At 37.2% G+C, this 17,108-nt stretch overlaps 1 protein-coding gene across 1 annotated transcript in view; it reads left to right on the plus strand.

Moving 5' to 3' along the window:
- Window positions 1-16,439, plus strand: part of Urm1 (Ubiquitin-related modifier 1) — an 82,726-nt gene extending 66,287 nt beyond the window's left edge. The window contains exon 6 of the mRNA XM_018449532.1: window positions 16,421-16,439. The gene's annotated coding sequence lies outside the window, so the exon portion shown is untranslated. The remainder of the gene's footprint in view (window positions 1-16,420) is intronic.
- Window positions 16,440-17,108: the final 669 nt, after the last annotated feature.

Raw genomic sequence — 17,108 nt, forward strand, 5'->3', positions numbered from 1 at the left:
GGTGGAAAAATGTGCGACGTAGAGAAAGGCACTGGGCGTTCCAAGTTTCTTTATTAGATCCTGGATGTCCATTCGCCGGAAATGGGCCGAAACCTCCGCCTCACGCTTTCTTCTGTGCGACGATTTTCTTTTACGTTTTTCTCCCAATGTGTCGCCACGTTCACGTTTAGCCGGAAATGCAAAGACGAGACAGTAGGGCGCAAGGAATAAGAAGCACTAGGCACAATAAAGGATGATGATGAGATTCTCGCAGCAGCTTGCTTCGCGGAAGTTAAGCGAAAGGTCGCGCATTTTTCCATCGTCATCGAGCTGTCGCCGTCCTGTATCACTTTTTGATACGATGTGTGTTTCTCCTCTCTTCAATATAATATTTCGCTCATGGATAGAACGCATTTGCGCAAGGTGACGCGACAAAATTCGTCGAACTACATTCCAATACCTGATGAGAGTAGAGAGAGTAACATCTGAGAGAGCGAGAGAGAGGCAAAATCACTAGAAATAAATAGGGTTTTATAGAGTAATTTGTATTGATAACTCGATGCAAAAACTGAAGTAACTAACATTTATTGGAAAAATTTGAGCTTCGTGAAAGATGTGCTCTTCTATGAAGGAATTTTTTCAGATCATTATATCTGATTAATGATTATTGAGAATTAAATTTTTTTGCAGAAAAGTCGAATGCGCATATCGTTAGAAAAATAAAGTCCTGCTACTTGCATACATCTTGCTCGCGACATCTTGTATAGCTTCTAAAGGACGAACGCTCCAAAAATAATGTGATACATTCTCTGCGCTTGGCTTCTTTCCGTTATATGTCACGAACGAGGGAGGACAGGAAATGTTTTTCTTCGGTATTGGCGTGTGTGAGGGAGGACCTTCGCCTGTCACCGGCGACACGTGCGCTTTCTTCTTCTTTGTCGATATTTATTTTACCGTGGTCTCGCGTTTTTCAAGCGAGTACAGTAAGAAGAGGTCCTTCTGTGGTTTCGCACAATTCTTCGTACGGCACACAGCGGAAGTGTCCTGGAAGATTTAGGATAACTTTAAAGCCATTTCATTCTAGGGATCGGGAAAGTGCCATTTCTATGCTAACAAGAACCCTTTCAATTACTTTACTCGGTACGCGACCTTTATCAAATCATCCCTGTTGGCCTTTCCAACTCCTTCTTTCTCTTAGTTTGATTTCTCTATTTTGCATAATCGAAGACGGTCTCTTCGCATATTTTGCAAGTTTATTCTCACGATGAACGAATTCCTTTTAGGAATAAAAAATTTCAAGAATATTTTCGTTATTTATATAAACATTTTCTCAAATTGTGAAAATATTTTTCTGACTGTACATTAATTTTGCTATCGGGCTTTAAGTGATTTTTTTAATTTCTTGAAGTTTAATTAAATTATTTAGCACTTAAATAACCCCTAACTTCACTGCCTATGTTCGTCCATAGGCAGAAATAACGGGCTATGTGCAACTACCATTTTGCGCTTGTTATTGAATTGTTTCCTTTGAGATGTACGGTAAAGTTTCTTTTAATTTGTGAACATAATGCACAGTCGCTACTTTCATCGACGATTGCACTCGATATATATACACTCGTATGGGTGTGCTCATTTTTTCCGTAGCCTATAAAGCCATAACGTTCCGGCAATACCGAGGGGATCCTGAAATTTACGGTAGTTTTATGGGGATTTTTATCGTTGTGTAAACTATGCGATATCTCCCCCTATATCCGTTTCCGTTCTTACGGATAGCTGCGACCTTTATCCCCCTCCATGAAACCGAGTTGGCTCTTTCGAGAAGATGAATTTTGATAAATCGTTCGGTCGTCGCGTAGTCGTTAAATAACGTTTACTTTGCACCGTGTCGCGCGGCCACCGTGCACTGAATTTACTACGCTCGCGTAAACATACGTGCTACGCGGCCGCGGCTCTACACGTGTGTCGTTTTATGCTCGCTCGTATGTCGCCAGTTTATCTGCTTTTCTTACGGCTAAGGTGGAAAAAAGGACTTCCGCCCTACAGTGGAAATCAGGTTGCGCGATGCGACATAACGACGCGATAGAATCCTGACACGTACCGAGAACTTGCGACTGTTTTTACACATTTTCATTCTCGCGCCGTCACGTCGTAAATTCTTCCGGTTGAAACTTCAATTGAGGATACCAGCGATCGCGAAATAGAAATGATGCGCGTTTGACTCCTCATTGCCATAAATAATACAATTGATAACATGACAATATACGATTTTATCACCCGCATTTTTGTCGAATTGAATTTTTAAACGACTGAACAATCAAATTTTGGATGATTTTATACATCACTTGTACGATTGTTACGTTATGATTTCAAAGATTTCGTATACAATTTTTACAAATTGAAAGTAGAAATTTTTATTGTAGATGTTTATTTCAATTTTTATTATAGATATTTATTTTAATCCATTTCTTTTTATTAAATTTTTTAAAATTAAATTTTACTAACGTGTTAAGTATCGATATATTGCCTATATTGTCTCTTTATCTGAAAATTAGAAATGGTTTTTTACGCTTGATCAGTAATGTATACCTTGTGTGATTGGGGAACTAGACTTAAAATTCACTCACTTTAAAATGATTCAATAAATGTTCGTAAAAAGAGGAATTCATTTTAATTGGATCTGACAAACGTATCCGCAACGTTTGCGGACTTTATCGCCACGACTTTAGGCATCGTTAAATTGCCTGTGGAATTGCCGGATCGACCGGAGTGTCTTCGCAGGAGCGGCTTCGGATTCAGTGGAAATGAAGTTCGGATGCAACGAATGTCGCACCGATAACTGGCGGCCGCTGTCGCGAGTTTCCCGAGATGGGTGGAGGGCTATGCTCGGCAGCCCTCGAAGAAGGAATAGACGAGGATGGTGAAAGTTACCCTCCGAAACTCCACCACTTCTGCGGCTAACAGTTTCTCCGAACTTTGACAATCTATATCGCTTACAGTCCGTGTCTCGACACCTGGCTACCTCGGCAGAAAACTTGAGGGACTCAATGGCACTGCACAATCTCTTCGATTTTTTTCTCTCGATGCTCCTCTCAAAGAAATCACGTTATTATCGCAACTTGTCGCGTATATATTAGTCTATACCAGTGCTTAACACGAGCATAACTTGTAGTAACTTTCTCTTTTTATTCATTGCGCACTCTCGTGTTGTTTTGAAAAGAAGAATAGTAGTCAATAATATAAGTTGCGTTTGTTAAATTTACTAATATTAACGTTGCTTTTTCTTCTTTTTAAAGAGTGACCGAAAAAATCGCCCGATTTTTGAGCCCTCGATTTTAGAACTGAACTGTGTGCCAAATTTTATCTTATATTGAGACATAATCACAGAGAAATTTGAAGTTGAGGTGACAATTATCAGAGCTGGAAGGGGCGGAATCAGAGTCCATTGTCGAAATATCATAGGTCTGCGAGATCCGGTATTTTAAGAAGGTTGATCCAGTCGGGTGTATATAATATCAATTGCCCACGTCGCTAATTGGCTAATTTAAAATAATATAATCTCATTGGTAAAGCAGTTAAAAATTACTAGGAATCGACCGATGTGAGTGGTGGATGCAATTAAACTGTGTGCAAGTGCGTCGCTTCCGAGCCGATGAAGGCAGGATCGCAGTTGATTCAGCCGGTAAAGGCAAGATCAACTGAATAAGATCACACTTATTCTGATGATTTTGTAAATTAATTTGTTTTGAATGTAAAAAAACAAATTTTCCAGCTATCATAACAATTGTCACCTCAACCTGAAACTTCTTTATAATTAATATCTCATTATAGGGTATCTTTGATACATAGTTCAGTCCAAAAATTAAGGGCTCAAAAAACGGATGAAAATGACCACCTTTTTTCAGTCACTCTTTATATATTTTATAATTACGGAAACAGCATTTAGAATGTCAAACATATTTAGTTTTGATTGTTCAGTAAGAAAATTAGTGTGTCTTCAAGTTTTCGGTTAATCAAATAAGCACCAGAAAAAGATTCTAGATTTCGCTGTACTGAATAAGAAAAATCATTGTTTCTTGAACTGTCATCTGCGACGTATCCATTTTCATAAGCTAAGTTCGAAAATGTTTCATCTTTTTCGAAGGCAGTATTCATAGTGTATTCTTATTTCAAGACCATCCTAAGTAATGTCTTAAGATACTAATACAACTCTTTTGGTTCATATGACACCTTAAGGCTGTATTTAAGATTGCTTTACAGCATATTATATTTTTTGTGTCGTAATTGTTATAATATCTATTAAGACATTTTAAATACATATAAGAATTGACTTTGAATATCGTCCCGAAAACGAGAAACGTTCCTTTTCCCAATTTTCATCTCGACGCGAGAAAGAACGTTACTGTTGTTACGTTCAACATCCCGCTCGATGTATTACATCAGCGAAGTGTATTAATGTCCTTACCTTAGGACGGAGCACTTGAACGGAACGTTCACGATTTTTCCTTTTCGCAGCGCAGTGCCATGAAAAATCCCGTTCCTATTACATTTCGATGCACGCTCGATTCAATGCGTTGCGACGACGAGCGCCGTTAATATCTCTGCTTTTATATATTGAATCGACAGAGCACTATTCGCTCAATTTTTCTCTCAAATATAACGCCGTTTGTATCTCGCGATAAGAAAGTTCTCGGCGAGTATATTCTTTGTGTAACGTTTTAACCCCGGGATGGGTGATAACCTTGCAGCTGTGACGTATTCGTAATACATTTCAAGATTTTGCGTCAGCTTGAATCAAATCTGATTTTCTGGATTAGGCTTTTCAAAAACAGAGAGGCATCTTTCTTGAAAATAAGTAGCAAAGTTTCTTTTTACTTTAAGAAAAATATTTTATGATGTAGTCTTTGTTTTTACATGGTTACAGATACTTTTTGTTATTTGGAAGTGTGAGCAATAATAATTGCCGAAACAAACGTGGCATTTCGTTTTTAATTTAATTTATTAGTAATATAATCGAATAAACTAGGCGACGCGCGCGCTAGTAATTACGACACAAAAAATATAATATGCTGTAAAGCAATATTTATTTTTTAACTGTGCCAATAAATATCAGACTTTGTTGGAAAATAAATACTGGTACTTATGGTAAGTAGACATAAACTACTAATTTTTCAAAACTAAATGAAATAAATTCTTTTTATATACTTCAGCTAAATTTTCTGACAATGATTTATGTTGTTAAGTTACGCTTCTAAAATAAATAGTTTATTTAAAAACAGTATTATAGAAAGGGCTATGTTATTAGTGATACATACGAAGAAGAGCGTTAGAACCTGAAATTTATAATAATTTAAAAAATCTATGAATATCTACTTTTTTTATTAGTAAATTAAATTAAAATAGTTTATAATCTAAAAAAAAACAAGACTGTAAGATAAATACGCGATGTAGACATTTTTGTTAAATTAAACTATAATAAAATATCTATAATTACAGAGTAATCAATTTTATCGTAAAAGCATAATATAACTATTAGGATATTGTTGATAATAGATATATGGATATGTCCTAGCAATAATTTCCGATAACATTGTCTATTGTCAATCGTGATACAATCACGTATGCGATGAATTGCTGGAATTGGCCAATCTTATTTCTATCTACAGGACGTTTCTTCGTTGGAAGCGTTAGGTAATGCAGGTCGCGTATATACTATCATTGAGGCGAATGGCAGAACAGGCCAGAAATAGGGGACCATTCTAGAATCATGCTAGATATCGCCATCCAATCGTATTCTCCACGCTCGCTTATCCTATTCCGTTTTGTCCCATCCTAACCGATCCTGCAGCCCCCGTTTCTATCCGGCATTCATCGAGCGCGTGTAATATCCGCGGGCAATGGTGCAGTCTCTCGGAGTGCAGATATTTGAGTTCGAATACGCGATTTCTGCTAGAAAGTATGCGAAAAAATGCATATGCCAAAGAAATCGTTTGAATGATAAAGAATTTGTTCTTCAAACGTGTTATGTCGTTTTAAAGGATATTACAAGAAGAATACAGATTTGAAAAGCTGCTCAAATATATTACGTTGTATAATACATTTCTTATGGCAGTCGCAATAAGTTCTGTGAGAGATTTTTAGATAATATGTCATGAAATCAATATTTAGATGAATCCACCGTTTACTTTTGAATTATCAGATTTTCCTTTGAATTTTCCGGTTCAACAAACCTTTAGTTTTTCGACAAATAGTTTACTAAAAAATTTGATTAATTAATTCCTGGAAAGTAGCGCGCATGAAGTAGAATCCACAAGTTGAGCCTAGATCGTCGAATTCAAGAATTACCACTCGGAAATTGGCACAATACTCGCAACGGTGAAACAATATTTAACGAACGTCATGGCCAACCTCGAAGGTAGCGGCAGGATACCTTCGAGCAAGGATTTGCGATCTCTGGATTTAATTTCAACGATCGCCTTACACACGGAACGGTGATATACGAGCGTGTTGCTGGCCGCTGCGCGACGTTATGCGGACACTCACCTCTGCTCGAGTTTATTTGGCATGGGGCCAGTGTTCGATTCGATTCGGTCGGGTCCTATTCACGATCGGTCGCACAGCGGCTGCATTTTCGGACAATCCAATGGTGAAACCCTCCGCTTTACATCTTCCGTTCGGTCCAGTTCTTCCTGGATACGTCCCGCGTATTATTTGCTTATTTCGTTCTCCGCACACGTCGAGCCCGCCAGAACCATTTCCGGCATGTGTGTCTCCTGCTTCTCGGCACAGAGTATCGACGGGTATGTCGATGCAACCCGGGACGTATTTCTGGAGAGATAGAGAAGAAAAGCAAGAGAAACTCTGCTTTCGCGCTGTGCTTTCCGTTGCTCCTTGCACGTGCATTGGTTTATCTACGATTTCGCGTTTGCATCCAAGTGCTAGCAAAGTTAGCTGAGTCAATGTATACATACGTGTGTATAAACATGGCAGGGAACGTCGTAACGCACAAAAGAGTAGAAAAGTTAGGGAAACCGTGTCCACGATGCCGTTTGCATTGCCTATATCAGGATCGTATATTTCGCAAGATAACGGAATAAATTCGTAAAAATAGCAATGAAAAATTAAATCTAAAATGCATTTAGTACATACAACCACTCAATAAGCGGCGTATTAAGTAGTCGTTGAATGTAACTGATTCTTACCTTTAGATCCAATCACATTAACTTATTTCAACGTTTCAAGTAGCCATTGTACCGTGTACGTTTGTCGCATCTTTTTTCTGCTCGAACCTGATTACGATTTATATCCCAAAAGTCGTATCGTGTAACTAACAATTCCTAAGCAACAATTGAACGTCGTTGAATATCCTCAACGTCCGAAATATGTCTTGAAGAGTCGCTGTATGTTAGACGCCTGAAATATGTTCTAAAAACATTGCTTGGACGTCCTATAATAAAGTTATTTACAGATATTTTAGGTACCTGTCCAAGGACATTGCTAATATATGTTTAATTTTCAAGCAGTGCGCGAACAATCGTCGTCAGCAAGATCCGAGGACCAAGAACTATCAAACAACTTTAGGTATATACATTTATCTTGAAACTCAATAACTGTTCGGTGTCCTCCTATTTGTTTTCAACAATTTATTGATCAAAAAGATGAATAATTTCCGAATTATCTGTGCCATTCGAGATTGAACATACTATCGACGTCTATTAGACGTCTTTGGGCGGTAAATTGTACGTAAATTGTCCAGGATTTGGTTTGGACGTCTATACAACATCGAATTTTTGCTTGGGTTGTAATGAAAGCAGATGATATAGGTCGTATTCCGATATACACTGCTAGTATTACTGAATCTATAGTTCACGTATACTGGTAGTGTATATCGGAACACGGGCATAGAAGAAGACAAGACAAGTCTGTCTTCATCGCAAGCTAGAGAATTTATGGGGAGTTCGTCGGCCAAGATTTAATCGCTTTTCTCCGGGTCCTTGCAGAAAAAGAGAAGAAATCATGGGATAAAAAGTATCCTCGGGAGGAAAGAACATAGGAATGGGGGGGGAGGGAAGGGCACAAATACGCGAGATGCTCTAGCGGAATGATAGGAATCGAAGAGAAATCCAATAATGCGACGTAGCGTGTTCTTAGCGAATTTACGTACGCGTTCGTGCACACGCGTACATTCATGCGCAAGGCGAACACGTTTTGTCGGTGTTGGTTATGTAATTTTCCTCCGATGCTCTGAAAACGAACTAATTTATTTCGCCAATATCCTTTTATATACGGCGCGCGCGCTTTTTTTCCAATTAACTCGGCTTATTGCATGTAAAATGCACGTTTGATGTCGCCGGTTTCACGAATACGCTGTGTACGCGTGTGCGTGCGGTTCCCTACGACGAGAGACGACGTCTTTTATATATCGCGTAGCCAATTCATCCCGGATTTATCGCGGATCTTTCGCCCCACGGGCAAACAAATTTTCATAAGGTACCAATCATCGGTTAGTTTGTCCCGCTCTTGCGTTTCTCTGCCACACTGTCGCTTGGTCGGGGCCGGCGAAGGGGGTGAGAGGAAGGTACGAGAGAAAGAGAGATGAAGAGGTAGAGTTATCCGATAAACCTCGTGCAATAACACGACGAAGGCATCGACGGCGAGCCGATATCTATGGATTACGGGCATGGTGTACTTTGCGTTACTACGTGCGCGTGTTCGTCCAGTCTCAACGTGCGACGTGCGCGTGATTCGCGCACACGAACCTGCGGCGTCTCCACCCCCCCCCCTCTCTCTCTCTCGCTCTCTCTCGCTCTCTCTCGCTCTCGCTCTCTTTCTCTCTCTTTTCCGTTATCCTCTTTCTCCCTACGCTGGCAAAAGAACGTATATCCCGAGGAGTTATGAGGCGACGGCCATCTTTAGATATCCTTCCTTCCTTACCCTCCATCCGCCCTTCCTTCCTTCTTCCGTTCTTGCCGTCACCTCAGCAAGAGGGCCCCGGGGCTTCCAGCGGGGAAACGAGGTCGTACCGCCGAGTCCTTCCGCCATAACATTTTCTATCGTTGAGAGCCATACATCATCACCGTGTCCGACGAGAAACGGGCGCTTCTAAGTGCCTTGAATCGACCTTCGTGCCGAGATCCTTTTATTCCGGACTCGACCAGGTTTTATCACAGGCCTCCACTTTACGCTTGTCTCCGATCTTGTTTGGTCATCTTCTTTTGGCATATGGTTCGATGAACATCTTTGTGATATTATTCCTTTTTCTTAAACTTGAAATCTTAACTAAATTTGTAGAAAGACTATACTATGAGGCCATTGAAAAGGATCCGACGAGGAGGATTGTAACGGGCTTATGCGCTTTATTAGTTAGCTGGAAGGAAGAAAAGTATATATCTAATTCCACATATAGAAGTTTGTTATGTAATGATGGGACACTTCCGAGGGCCTACGCTCTTCAACAAGCAGGATTGACCCTTTCGTATAATAGTTTCTTCGATAAATAGTCCTTTGTATTTGTTGGCAATGTTTCTTCATAGTATCATCATTAAAACAATTCCTAAGGCGGATAGTCATATCGAAAATAGTTTTAAACTTGTTAAGGGGATGCTGGAGTGACCAAATTATCACATTACAGTCGTATAAAAATTTTCGAATTGACTGAACGGAATAAAAAATCTTTTTACATGATTAAAGTAGACCCAAAATTAAAAGGTGGTGCAGTAGATTTTATACTAAAATCGAAAGAATGTTAAAAAATTTTTTAATTTTTTTTCGATTTTAGTATGAAGTCCACTGCACCACCTCCTAATTTTGCATCTACTTTTATCCTGTAAAAGGATTTTTTATTCCATTCAGTCAATTCGAAGATTTTTATACGACTGTAATGTAATAATTTGGTCACTCCAGTATTCCCTTAAGGAGCTTGATGGTAGGCGGCTGAGTGATGAATTTCAGTTAATGTCATTGGATGTTATTAGCCTCTTCACTAATGTCCCTATCGACTATGCGATGGACTGTCAAAGACCATTGGCGATTTATTTCTAGAGATTGTTATTTATCTGAGGAGGAATTCATCAAAGCGGTTCAATTTGTTTTAGATTCTACTTTCTTTGTTTTCGATAGTGTTATATATAAGCAGAATTACGGTACTCCTATGGGTTCTCCATTGTCTCCTATAGCGGATCTAGTTATGCGAAAGTTGAAGAGTAGAGCTTTGTCTTTGATTCGGTTTCCGTTGCCCTTTTACTATAGGTATATTGACGATATAATCATGGCGGCACCTGATTCTTCGGTTAGTTCCAATTCTTGATATTTTTAATTCTCAGCATCTAAGGCTTCAGTTTACTATGGAAGTAGGAGGTGATAGATTGAATTTTTTGGATGTTACAGTGATTAGGGATAATGAGTTGATAGAGTTCGATTGGTACCACAAGCCGACAATATCTACCCTTTTCGGGTAGATATTTGAACTTTTCACAGCACCCGGTTTCTCAAAAAATAGGTACAATCGTGGGATTGGTTGATAGGGTGGTTTTGCTTTCGAATCTTAAATTTCACTTTGATAATTTCTGTTTCATAATTAAAGTATTGTTAGAGAATGATTATCCATTGAACTTTATATTTGAGAATATTAGCAACCGTTTGAAGAACATTATTATGGCTAGTAATAGGAAAAGTGTTGTTAATGATAATAGCATTGATGTAGTGCAGCCTTCATGGTTCACTATTCCTTTCGTTCGTGGTATTACTGAGAAGTTTGGTAGATTGAACAGCGATCATATGAGGGTATCGTTTTATAGTATCTATAAATTGTGAGAATTCATTAGGGTGCATAAAGATCCCTTACCGCGTGACAAGAAGTCAAATGTTGTTTATAAGATTTCTTGTAAGAGTTGCGACGCGAGTTATGTGAGACAGACGTGTAGACAGCTGAAGTTAAGAATCACAGAGCATAGGAACTATATCCGATGGAACATTTCTATCCGTAATGTTATAACGGAGCATCGGATACAAAAAGGCTATGATTTCGATTAGGACAATGTTAGAATATTGGATGAGAAACCACATTACAGGAAGAAATTGATTTCGGAGATGATATTCATCAGGAGACAGACGTACGGACTCAACTTGCAGACGGATATGGAGGGGCTTCCCAAAGTCTACCTCTCGATTATAGACAAGTTATAAAAGGTCGAATTATTGTCGCGCCTAGTCAGTCAGTGTCGCTCGCGCGCGCGTACACAGTAATGAGTCTTTCTGGCGTGATTTTTTATTACTTTCCAACTTTCATTTTCTTGGAATTGATTAATGTTTTAATGTTAGATTTTCCCATTTGTAATCTCGAAAAATACTAGCTAAATCTAAAAGTGACTCACTATGTCTGATACTGACTGGCCAACATATCAAGAACCGGTTTTTGAATTATTAATAGTAATATTTGCGATACGGTGCTTTGTGATCACGGTGAGTGTCCTTATTTTCGGGATAATTAATTATAATCTTAAAGTTTTTTGATAAATTAGTGTGTGTGTGTGTTTTTCATATTTTCTATTTCGATATTTCCAATATTTTCTTTCTTTTTCCTTTTTCCTTTTTCTTTCATTCTTATTTGGGTTTAATTTTTGGCATTTAAATTCTCGATGTAGGGGAACTCACCATGACAAGATAACTTTTATTCACAGTTATATATGTTAGTTTGTGTTGTCTATGAAGAAGGCTAAAAAATGAGCCGAAACATGTAAGCGCGTTTAATAGAATAAAGAAGTTTTACGCTTTATGGGTGTATTATTTGCGCGACGTCTTCTGCGCCTGACTTCTATTGCCCTTATTCTTTCCAATTTCTTTTGATATAAGGAGTCTTTGTTAATTTGATTTGTTATACGGATTTGTAGAAAGAATCATGTAAATTTTGAATACAAAATTTAGCTAATATTAGAAATCCGAATGAAGACAAAATATTCAATAGTGTAAAATTTTAATACAAATAGAGTAAACAGGTAACATTTTGCAAGGAGAAAGATTATAGATTTTAGTAATGAAAGTTGATTAGAATGAATCGGAAAAAGGGATAATAATCGATGGAAGTTTAGATTAGAGGAATGCGTTTGATATTTGGTACGTTACATATTTGATATAGGATAACTCCAGTATGTACGCCGCACCTATCAAAAACTTAATTTATTAAGTATTATTTACTATATTTATATTATAGTAAACGAACTATAGTATATCAGTAAAACCTTTGTACTGTCTACTACTATGAAAAAAATATTAGAAATCCGAAATATTTATTTTTCATATTAAAAAATAAACTTTTTGAAACCTTATATTTTTGCCGCATATCTCATAGGAGTGGGATATATGGCTACTCATAGGGGAAAAGGGGGTATGTACGGCTCATGAAAAATTTACAAATAATGCAAACATGTTTAATAATACAAACATGCTTTACTATTCTACTACACGTATGTATCACGAAATAACCACTAAGTCTTTTACACGTCCTACATTAATAATTTTATGTAGATTATAACTTATGATGACAATGACAAATCGATTCAACTCACAATAAATTCATTAATATTAACAGTAAGAAGCTGAAATCATAACACAATACTAATATAACATAAAGGCATGTAACAGAGTAGTTACGGGAAAATTACCCCCACTCCTTCTATTTTTTCTGATTTCTGCGGTGTAAATCCCAGCGCGGCATATTTGCCGGAGTTACCCTAAGTGATGAGTGATTCGTAACACTAATTATTACAATTCAATTACCGCGTAATCTCATTGCTGTAATTGAACAGTTAATTAAATCAATTTAAAATTTCGAACACTCATCACGGAGGAGCATAATTACTAAATTTGTTACGGAAGATGTGAGTCAAGTAGTACCGTTGAGAATGAGGCAACGATCTCCTTGTACATTTTTACGAGCAACAGCAGCAGCAGCAGAGAAAAGGTACGCTTTTGGGGACAGAATTAACCTTCTCGCATCTCGAGGTAATACCTGCCTATTACTTCTTCTTCTCGAAACAGTGACGATGACGACGACGATGACGAGATTCGCGTGGCCAGATTGGTTCGCGGAAGAAAGAAACAGCTGAGCGGGCTAAAGGATGACAAAATTGAATTCTGCCGCTGCGTCTCGAGGAAAGTGCAAACGTAAGGAAAACGTGCCACTCTTGCGAGTAATTGACGCTGATTAAAATTCCATGGAGAAGAGCCGTCCGCCCACGCGCGCTTATCCGCCCCCTTTCTCCATAACGTACGTGTTGAGCCGGAAAAGTCGATGCCCGTCCACTCTTCGAAACACAATTACGCTCCCCCTTTCGGCCTCCATGAGGTCTTCGCGTTTCTTCCTGTACCATACATTGTACTTTGCCACGACGTGTTACGATGTCTTGGGGGATTCATTAGTAGGGATTTATAGACCAAGTCATTTCCTATTTGTACCGTGATTTCATTGTTACGGCTTTCCCGACGTTATCGAATTCTCTCATTGTCGATCCTGAGTTGATTCTAAGCGATAATGATATATGGATGACGAAGAGATGTTTTAGACGCGGTGAATATCGGAAAATATAAATACTAAAAATACTAAAAATGCGCTAGAAGATTATCCATCATTTAAACATTGCACTTGTTTATCGAAAATTGTGTTCGTATTTGTTAAATCTGAATGGATGTCATGGCCTTGCGACTAATTGCTAGTATTGTTTAGCTCTATTGATTCGCCGTTATTAAATCTGTTCATCAAGTACCGTCCAGAGGACACGTGACGTTACATAATCGTTAGACCACGCATTCTCCAATTAATGGCGTTTTGTTAGATATGCCCGATGTACCGTTTATCTTGAGCCATCCCGTGCCATATGTGTGTGTGTATCAATAAACGATGATTGTGCTGCCTAATAGATAGTCAGATCCATGCATAACTCATGTGCTTTCCATTAGGTTTGCTAGAATTATTGAAACGTACATGCACACATATGCATATACTTGAAATAGTATCTTTGTTAAACCACAAAGCGTCACTAATTTAATAAATTGAATTATATTTTTATTATATAAATGAAAAATATAATCCGTTTAATTGCATTAGTTATTTCCGACTTATTAAATCTAACGTCTTTCTATTGATACGATTTTGTTCATCTTAAATACTTTCTAGAAAAATATATTTCGTAATTAATCTTGGAAAAATTTTATAAAGCTTGAGCAATCTTGAATAATATCGGCGTTAAAGACTTAAGTCTTACTGAACCTTGCATAACTATTTTTCTTTATAAAACCAGATCAGATTACCGGCTTACGAATAAAAAGTATACCAGGGTAAGAGCTTAACAATGCACAATGCACGTACCCTTTTTATTGGAGTATTTAACCATCATAAAGCTTTTTTTGTTTCGGCGTAATTTACTGCAACCGAGATGAATCCTGTTTTTACTTAGGCGCGAATAAATACGCGAAGACGACTTGCGAGGTGGGTTATCTTCCTCGAAAAAGTAATCTGTCCGTTATGGCATTCTCCCATTCTTTTTCTACCCCTCGACACTTCATCCTGGCGCGACCGTTATATGCATAGGTAACAAGTGCATTATACGGGGTAAAATCCGCGATGCATAATGTATCCGGTGTATCTGTGCCAACCACCGTCACGTACACTTATTCGTACGTGTTCATACATATTGTGCTCCGACGTCCGCCAGTAGGCGCATAGTTATGCGCTCGGTGATGCACCGGTGTGCGTGCGCGTACTCTTATAATGGGACCGTCTACCACACTTCGCAGTTAATGCACAGACGCACTTTTGCACGTCTCGCATCTTCTTACATTCACGAAGACGTTGCGCATCGCTCACTTCGCTTATCTTCTCCTTATTTCCCCTTCGTGCCCACAAATCACTCGACGCATTCGAATACGTCACGTTCGCCGAAGTTATCTCATGGGAATGCATGACTTTCTAGAACATTTGCGAATGCACAAACTTGTTTTGCTTGGTCGCGATTATCTCATGTAGCTGGGAAGCAAAAAAAGATGTGTTATAGTATCATGTCGTCAATGTATTATTTATATTATATATTTTTAATACATTGTAAATGTATATTGGAAGATTTGAAACAAAAATGAGATGAGTAAAAAATCCTTTTTATCCCATACTTGTTTTGAGAAACTCCTAATAAATATTTAAACTTATAAAATAAAATATTAGAATAATTAAAGAATTCCTAAACCCTTAAATTATTTTGATAACTTTATTTTATAGATTTAAATATTAATATTTGATATAAATCACATTTAATTTATCTCTCTTTTTTTTATGTAAACTTAGATATCTAATTATTAAACTATAACATTACGACTTAAATTTATTTAAAGCAATATTTTCAACTATAATATATATGCTTGTAAATATTAATAGAAATTCTGACAAAATTAATTTTATATTCAAATGTATCCGTGATATACATAACGAATCTTTTTTTCTTTTCCTCTTATTGAGATCATGGCCGTATTGTTGGTGTGTCCCTTCTATTGTCATAACCGAAAATCGATATTGTCTGTGGTGGATTTTTTTGTCCATTTGTTTTCGTCGGGACATTACACCACTGTGCATGAAAGGGAAAAAGAATAGCCTTGGTCGAAGAATAGGTTCTGATTCTGTTCCTGCTGATAACTACTACGTGTAAGTGTGCTCGTAGGTACAAACCTATACACTTGTAGTTGACATCCACGAAAGTCTCTCACAGTGAGATCATTTCTTTCCGTTTCCCAATTTCTCTTTTAGCTGCAGCAAATGTACCACGTTAATGCAAACATTTGATTTCCGTCATTCCGTCTGTCTGTATAATATGATTCTATTATACTCTATATTCTTTTATATTATTACAGCCACTTTAATTATTTTATACTTAACTTTTTCAAATCTAGTGTCATTAGATTATAATTTTGTCCCATTAAAACTAAAAAATTGATCTTTAGCTTCAAACATTCTATAATTATGTAGAAAATATTTATGAAAAATTCGATTTTTCTTTTGTTAAGTGGAAATTTTTTATTTAAAGAGAGAGGAAAAAATGATTAGACTTAAAACATATATATATAAATTTCCAAAACGTCTTTATCTGTTTTATAAAATATTTATTTTTTATTAAAGATTTTATATATACCGTGGATACAATTTTATTGTAACTTTTTTTATTGTGTAAGATAATGTTTTATGTATAACAATGATATTGTGTTATGAATAAACAGCACAATTGATAAATTAGTTCACAATATAATTTTTCTATTGTAGTTGATACAATAATATAATTTATATAATAAACATTTCCTTTCACACACACACACACACACACGCACGCATGCACGCACGCACGCACGCACGCACGCACGCACGCTCGCACGCACGCACGCACGCACGCACACACACACACACGTTTAGTTGATTCGCGCCTCGAGCGCTGATGTCCCCACACAATTCTTGATTTCGTATCATATAGACAAGAATTGCGTTTGGACAATCATAGCCTGAGACATTCGACTGTTCCGCTGCCATTTACGTCGCTGAACATCCATAAAATGTAGCAAAGTAGTTTTTGTCGACCAGATATTCTGAAAAAGTTTTTTCATTAATAAAAAGATTGTTACGGTTATTAAAAGTTAAATATATGTGTATAATGTAAATATATTTATTGTACTTACTTTATTACCGTATCCTATTTCGCTATAATGCTGATGACATTTATTATATTGTTTTTTTGTAATCTTAATATGCTTTTTAGCACATTTTTTATCAAAGCAATTTATTTTGTGTGAATGTGAGCAAGAAAAATTATTGAATTTGATATCTTGAGTAGTGAGATATAGGATAAAATCAACACATTGAAAAAGTTGGCCTATATCCGCCGTTTAATATCAATATTTCCGTAATACATAATTATATTACATCGCCTTATTCAATCTTGATCAATCAACCGCTATTCAAAGTAAATTAGGGGAGAAGAAAGAACTGCGTCAAAGGATCTATCGATATATATATATATATATATATTCTTCGATTATCGTTCCTATTTTACCCTGTCATTTCTCTTGATAGGCAATTTGACATGACAGAACGTGTCGTTTTACAA

Source organism: Mycetomoellerius zeteki, unplaced genomic scaffold (genome assembly GCF_001594055.1).
Source record: "Mycetomoellerius zeteki isolate Tzet28-1 unplaced genomic scaffold, Tzet1.0 scaffold248, whole genome shotgun sequence".
Lineage (NCBI taxonomy): Eukaryota > Metazoa > Arthropoda > Insecta > Hymenoptera > Formicidae > Mycetomoellerius > Mycetomoellerius zeteki.